The sequence below is a fragment of the Frankliniella occidentalis genome, unplaced genomic scaffold (genome assembly GCF_000697945.3).
Source record: "Frankliniella occidentalis isolate FOCC.00 unplaced genomic scaffold, Focc_3.1 Scaffold14, whole genome shotgun sequence".
NCBI classification, from domain to species: domain Eukaryota; kingdom Metazoa; phylum Arthropoda; class Insecta; order Thysanoptera; family Thripidae; genus Frankliniella; species Frankliniella occidentalis.
Window position 1 is genome coordinate 2,450,137 of NW_026267144.1, and position 7,534 is coordinate 2,457,670.

Genomic DNA, 7,534 nt, shown 5'->3' on the forward strand with positions numbered 1-7,534 from the left:
CCCCCCTACCCACGGACACCTGGACAACCATCTACCAGCGCCGTCACTGCCGCGTGTTGGACAGCTCGTTGGTTGGCCATGTCGAGGGTCGGCCGAGGGCGCGTGGGGCGCAGGCGCGCGAGACTCGAGCGCCGACACGCGCCGCCAGGCCGGGGCCCTGCGGGCCGGGCCGGGCGCCGCTGATGTGTTTCCCATGTCAAAGGCCACCCGCCTGCCTTTTGTAGCGGCCGAATCGACAAAGGTTTGATAATAGGGCCAGCCAGCCCAGCCCCGTGACCGGCCGGCCGCACCGCCGACCTGCCACGTTGCGTTTGTCCCCGAGCCGAGGACTTCAATAAAAAAAAAAAATCAGTGTCCACCCTCCAAAAACAAAACAGATAAGAATAAATCAAGAAAAACCTAGGAAAATCAGATAAAAATCTGAAAAATCAAGTGGTGCCCCAGGATGGTAAAAAACAACAACAACCCGATTTTCTTCGAGTGACTATCACTATACATGTGCTCCTCCTGGGGAGTAGGCAAACTGCCCCCCAAGGCCGGATTTCATCGTTTAGGATTCTTCACACATGTAGGCAATTAAGCCAGCCCAAAAGATAGGCCTCGGGCCACACTAGCGTTCTACAAACTGAAAAAATAGACACTCTGGGCTGGGGCCTGAAAAACGCACCTCTTGGCCCCCGGGAGGAAGGCAAATTGACGAGCTTGTCCGGCATATTTTTTTTTTTTTTCATATTCCTCTTCAAAAACTAAACAAATCGCCATTATACGAATCGAAAAAAACTGCGAATTTGGCGATTTTTAGCATTACATCTACTTGGTTCAAATCTTTTTAGGCTTTAGGAAGTGTTTAAATCACTTCAAAAAAGGAAAAAACACTCCTTTCTCCCCCTCCCTCCCTCGCTCGCTCGCTCGCTCCCTCGATCTTCCTCACCCTCTTTCTCTCTCTCCCTCACCCCCACAGCTCGGCAAAGAGAACCGGAGCGCGCCCAGCGGCGCTACGTCACACACTTCTGTTTATTCGAAAGTAGCTTTAGAAACTGTGCTGAACATGTTCGGGGTTCTGCCCTGCGCTGGCCGTGACGCCGTTGTGCGTCAGAAGACTATGGGTTTGACAAACTTGCTTAGGGAGGGTCTCGGATCGCGCGCGCGCGCTCACACACACACGTGGAGTTCCAATAAGGGACATTAGAATGGACTCTTTGTCACTGTGCTGCTGACCGAGACTCCCCTCCCCCTCCCCCCTGCCCTTTTCCCTTTCCATCCCATTTCGTGGCCCAGGCTTGGTCCTCGCCCACGGCCTGTCTGGCCTGGCTCGGCACGGGCAGATGGATCAAGTAAGTCCCTGAATCCCTTGAGCCCGTCAGCCGAGCCGAGTCGAGCAAGATCCGAGCCCGGCCGAGCCACGGGGCCGGGGGGGCCCACCGCCGCGACGATGTGAGCCGAGCCAGGAACTCGTCGTGTCGACTAGAAGGCATCCAGGCGCCCCTCGCGCTCCGACAGCCCACGATGAGCCGAGCCCCCAGCCCCTCTGGCCTTGCCACGTGCCTCACAACGGTGCTATGTGCTCCCCACAACAAATGCAACAAATAAATGGCACCCGGGCTGTCGATGAAATTTTATCCTAATCTGCCTCGGTGGGATTTAACAGAAATGAGCCACAACTCTGAGTGGTTTAGAGTTTATAAGGAGCGGCACGGGAAAGAGGAAAAGGAAAAGTTCTTGCCTGACAGTAAAAGAGGAAGAAAGCGAGCGGGAGAGTGAGAAAGAGGGGTGGGGGGTGTATATTGCAAGACCCGACGCGCCGACAAGTATAACGGCCGATATATCTGCGAGTGAGAGCGAGCGGTGAGGGGTGAGCAGTGCGACCAGTGCCAAGGCCGCGGCCCACCCGCGTCGCGCCCCGGTGCGCGAAGTGTGATGTGATGTGTTGACCCGCGATCGCGAGGACAGTGGACCAGCCCGCCAAACGCGTCCCGCCACACGCCCCACCGCGTCGCGCCCGCCCCACCACGCCCTTGCCCGCCCACCATCCCCCGCCCCACCACGCCCATGCCCGCCCACCCCTACCACGCCACCACGCCCTTGCCCGCCGGCCTATCATAGTGCAGAAATACCTGGCGGCCGCGATCGCGATCCCCCGGGGCGTGGCGTGGCGCGGCGTCGCGCGGTAGCGCGGCCCAACGACGCAGTGCGAGCAGGGTGCGAGGCGGTGTCCCCTTTGACGGCGCAATAAAGCGCACCCCGAATGCGTCGCCCCGCCCCGCCCCCATCTATGAAAGGAGAACGGAGCCGAACGCCGTTCACCCGACCGAAACCTCAGTACCTGAGCAGGAAACCTTCACCCGACCGTCTGGCTCTCGTCCTGGCCTTTAAGCCCCTACAGTGCAGAGCAACACAAACGCAAACCTCCCTGCCCTGGCTCCCGCAGAGTGCGTACGTGGGATGATTTCTTTGTCGAAATGCGAATGAAAGTCGATCGTCATACGACACGATATCTTTCGTTTCATATCTGAAATGAAAAAAAAAGGGGTTTATCCCCTCGGTATAGCCCCATATCTCTCCCCCTTCACCCCCATCTGTCAGTGAAAGGCACAAAGAGAGCTCCAATTCGAAGCCGTCGTCCTGTAAAAAAAAGTGGGGGAAAACGTAACAAAAATAAAAGCGGCAAATTTAACAGACGCGTACGAGAGCGCCCATGTGCGGGCGTTTTTATTGAGTTTCCTTTTCATATTGCACCAAAGGCAATTAAAATCTTTTTGTTTCTCTTGTTATATATCATTTGCCGTACAGGGCGGGGGTGTGCGCACAGCAGTAGCAGAGCGGGGTGCGGGACTCGCTCGGCGGGTTACGGCCGTGGCTGCCGTCGGGCCCGGCAGTGAAGCTGATCCAGAGGATTCCAGGGCTGCCAGGCAAGACTTTCAATGACGACTCTCTCCCCCCGATTGGCCCGTCGAATGCCCCGCTGTAATGGGGCGGTGTCGGAGCTCCGCGCGCCGAGAGGGATCAGGGCCGCCATCAAATCCCTCCCCTCACACATTACCCCGTCCATCTGCGCGGGACCCCAGAGGGGGTATTCAAGTAGAAGTCTACGCCAAAATGTTTGCACCGTTCCGGTAATGGGAAACCGAGGTAAACTATCGTATAGGTACCGCTTAGAATGTGTTACGTTACAACAACCCGCCTACATACATATATTCGAGGGTTTGGGGTGCGATTGCCGCACGCGGGGCCGCGCGGCCCATTTGACGACCTCTGGAAGTTTTGCGTCGTATAGATGGTCGTAGTCAGTCATCGGATCGGGTTGCCTACTCGGTCGGTTCTGTCAAAGATGTCTAGAATCAATACGCAAAATATCGCTCTGGATCCTGTAGCATACGCCTTTTGGCGCATATATTTGAGACAGCCTTAATTGCAGTGTGGGAGGAGCTCATAATTCACCGACTTTAGCCAGGCACCAAGTTTATGATAATTTTTGAGGGGAACTCGGCGGAACTCGGTAAACACAGCTCATTTAAATGTTCAAGGACCGAGACACTGATTTGAGGTTAGGGAAAAACACGTGGGGCGTCATTGAATCGGTGTCTTGGCCCTTAAACATCAAGGACCCGTTTTTACCGTGAAAATGGAAAGGACCCCTATGGAAGTCATTAGACTTAAAACTGCAGCAGCTGCCGCCAAAATTATATGAAACATGAGACGGGAAAAAGAGAAACGCAATAAAAATTGAGAAACGCGAAGCAATCTTCGTATCATGCGAGGCAGTGCAACGGATTTGGCACGACAAAAGGCAAAACGCTCCGAAAATAATTGCGTCCGCATTGCAGTGGAAGGGAAGGGGTGAGCGGTGGGGAAGGAGAGCGGGGAGCAGCGGGGGCGGGGGGTTGGGGCCGCGCGGGCGGCGGCGTCGGGTCGCAGAGGAAATGACTTGTGAGACGAGCGAGCGGCGGCGGGAGCCTCGCTCGGGGGCTGTCGCGGGCTCTCATCCGATCAATTTTCTAATAATTCCCAAGTAAGAGCACAAGCGGCCTGGTCGCACGGTCACCTGAAGGAAATGAGCGGGAATTCTCTGAAAAGCAGCAAGCGAAATTATTCTCTGCTATCAAGCCGAGGATTGTTTCATGCCGCTGTGTCATCTTTCAGCCGTATTTCCTGTTGGCCAAAGTAAAGTTTTTGACATCCACCTCGCTGTCCTACGCCAGGCTAGAGAGGACACCCGACCCCTCCTCCTCGTTCCCCTCTCCCTCCCTCCCCGCGCAGAACATCGCATACATAAAACAATGAGCCCGACGACACGACCGCTGCTCCGGCTCACGGCCCATTAGCCGAGCACGCAACCTGCACTCGCTGCAGGCAGGGCTGCTCGCCGCTGCTCGCCCATGCTGGTCCGACACCATGACCCTCTCCATAACGCCGCCGTCTGTCACGCGCGACGTCATAGGCGACAGCAGCGACAGGTGATAAGGCACCGGCGCATTGATTGATTTGTCACCTGCTGGGCACCTGGCGTGGCGGCCAGCGCGTGCGACCGTGCCCTCGTCGTGCCCCTCGCCCCCTTCCCTCTCCCTCTCTTTTACTCTCGCTACGGCCAGCACGAGCGCGTATAGGGATTTTAATTTTTCAAAAAAGCGGATTTCACAGAAAGATTTTTTTTCTTTTTAAATATCTCAACTTTCTTTTTTCTTAGAAGTTTCATTGTTCCCATTTTTTTCTGGAAATATTCAAATGTATCTCCAATTTTCTTTAATGCAAAAGATTATACTTTTTCCGGAAAATTTTCGGATCAAAGAACCCCTGCGTGCGCAAGTAAGGGGCACCACATTGAACTGACTGCCCTACCGGACAACGGACACCACTATATACAATTGGGCTGCATGCCCACGTGCCCGAAATGCCGGATACAGTTCGGCCGGCCCGGCCCGCAGCGCTCTCTTAACTGTAGTGGAACACCCTGTCATTAACATCCGGGGCGGGGCGGGGCGGGGCGGGCACCATAGCACTGTGGGACTATCGGGCACTAGGGGCGGCGGAGTATGGTGACGCCTCCCGTTAGAGAGGGGTAGGGGAGGGGCGTGGCGGGGGCCATTGGCCCAGAGACAAAGTCAAGGCAAGCGAGCGTGACACCTTCCCACCTTCCCTCCCCTCCACTTCATGATTCCTGCCGGCCGGCTAAGCACGGCACCCAGCCGGGCCCTGCCGGGGCAGAGCGGCACAGTCAGTGAGCGCGAGGCGAAGCTGAACGAAGCGGCTCTGCCGGAGATATGAGACACCTTCAGCTCTATGGACTGCGGAGCAGCAGCTAGAGGCTCGTTCGGTCGGTTCATATACTGTAGACAGAACGCCTGATCCAGGATGCACGGGCGGCCGGTGCTCCTCGTTGGCTCAGATTGCCGCTTCAACATTGAATGATATCGACATGATAATGTTACCTACTGCGCTGCCTACGCACGCGACAAGCCCCACAAGGCCCCCCCTCAAATTAGGCCGACAACAAAAAAAAGGGGGGGGGAGAAAAAACAGGCATCGACAAAAAATACGATAGGATCAATAAGTTCTCCAAGCCGCCGACCCCTTTAAAAGCGAGCTGACCTGCTGCCCTCGTGCTCGTCCGGGCGGGGTAGAGCGGCGTGGGGCGGGGCGGGGTAGGCTGCGGCGGGGTGGAGAGGGGGAGGAGGTCTTCCCCGGCCGGATGGGGGGCGGGGCCGGCACAGCTCCTCGACACGAAGCACGAGACCGGGGCGCGAGCACGGCATCAAATAATGATGCTTCTGCGAAAGGCCTAAAACAAGCAGAAAGTGCACAGCGGGGTCGGTCGTCTCCGCCCTCGTCTCCGCCGCGCCTGCCCGGCTGTCCTCACCGCTCTGAGGGCGCATAGCCCGGAGCTGGGAGCGGAAAGCCCCTCGACATCGTCAATATCACTGTAAAAAAAATGCTCGTAAGGGTTACGGAAAAATTTTCCATGATAAAAGTCGTAAAATTACAATTTGAAATTGTAAATTTACAAGCACTCCCTATCGACTTGGAATTGACCGACAGGGGCAAGAATGGGCTGTCGTAAATTTACGACATATTTTGTTAATCTAAATTACAACAAACGTCGTAAATTTACGAGGATATTTTTCACAGTGTACCAAGGAGGAGGAGGAGATGGCCCGGGAGGGCAGTGTCCGCGCTACGCTTGTCCTCGCCGCCGTCCCGCAGCGCCCGGGCTAGCCGGGGGCCTAGGCGGGCCCGGAGGGAAGTCCCACGCGGCATCGACCGGCACTGCGACGACTCATTCCGGGAAATCAATGACTAGCTCCCTAAAGGCCCTACATTTTATAACATTACGGTTCGAAGCGGACAACGGCACGCCATCTGCGTCCGCGGTAAACTGCTGCTGTCGCAACAGCGGGGAACGTTTAATACTCGAGCAACATTGCAGTCCGCTCTCCTTCACTCTCCCTCCTTTTCCCGCCCCTTCTCTGCTATCCTAGCTGCTGTGGCGGCGCCTCTCACGCTGTGCGATATCTCGATATTTCGATATCGATACGATATCATGTTGATATCGAGGGCTTCGATATGCTTCCGATATCGACATATCGACATCGAGGCTCGATAATATCGATGGTATCGAGGCGTATCGTGGGTATGTCGGCGTATCGAAGGCACGATATACCTCGATATCGTGCTGTATCGTGGGTATTTTAAAGTATCGAAGGCACGATATACCCCGATATCGTGCTTCGATACCATCGATACGCCTCGATACGTCGATAATATCGAGCCTCGATGTATCGAGGCGATGCTCGATACCTGCCTGATATCGTATCGCGATATCAAAATCTGTGTATCGCACAGCCCTTCTCACGCTACCAACAACAACAACAACAACAACAGCAACAACAACAACAAAAATGACGTCGCGCGTAGCGGAATGGGAGAGGGAGAGATAAAAAAGAATGAAATCGGCAACATTTTCGCGCACAGCTTTGCTGATGTCGTCAGGACCACAGTTTCTTCTCTGTCCGTCCGTCCGTCAGTCCGTCCGTCCGTCCGTCCGTCTGTCTGTCTGCCTTAGTCTGTCTCTCCGATCTCAACACTTCTTCTTGAGCTAGGTGGAGTGTGAATTTGAGGCCAAAGTTGACGTGCGTGTGTGTGTGTGTGTGCGCGCGCGTGTGAGTTGCGTTGCATGCCGGCTCGACCGGCTGGCACGACGGGAAACAAAGCGATGCAGTAGCAGGCCTTTGGAATCTAGGTTAGGCTGTGCCAGCCGAGTCTAGGCGAGGCTAGGCGAGGCTAGGCTGGCGTGATGACCCGGCCGCAGCAGGTGCCCGGGCAGCGCGGCAGCTCGGGCAGGTGATGTGGCGGGCGCCGGGACTCCAGCTCCAGTTCTGCGTACCGCCCCGCCCGCACCAAAGGGGCCACTACCAGCCCGCCGCGGCGGCCGCGTCGAGACAGTCACCACCGCAGTAGCGTCATCACGAATAGGGATTTTATGGGCCAAAAATTTTACTCAAAATTTTAATATTACTTAACCAAGAAAAAAACGGAAAAA

The 7,534-nt window shown here is 55.7% G+C and overlaps 1 protein-coding gene across 1 annotated transcript in view; it reads right to left on the bottom strand.

Moving 5' to 3' along the window:
* Positions 1-7,534, bottom strand: part of LOC127748808 (uncharacterized) — a 14,345-nt gene that overhangs the window by 1,316 nt on the left and 5,495 nt on the right. The gene's annotated exons all lie outside the window — the stretch shown is intronic.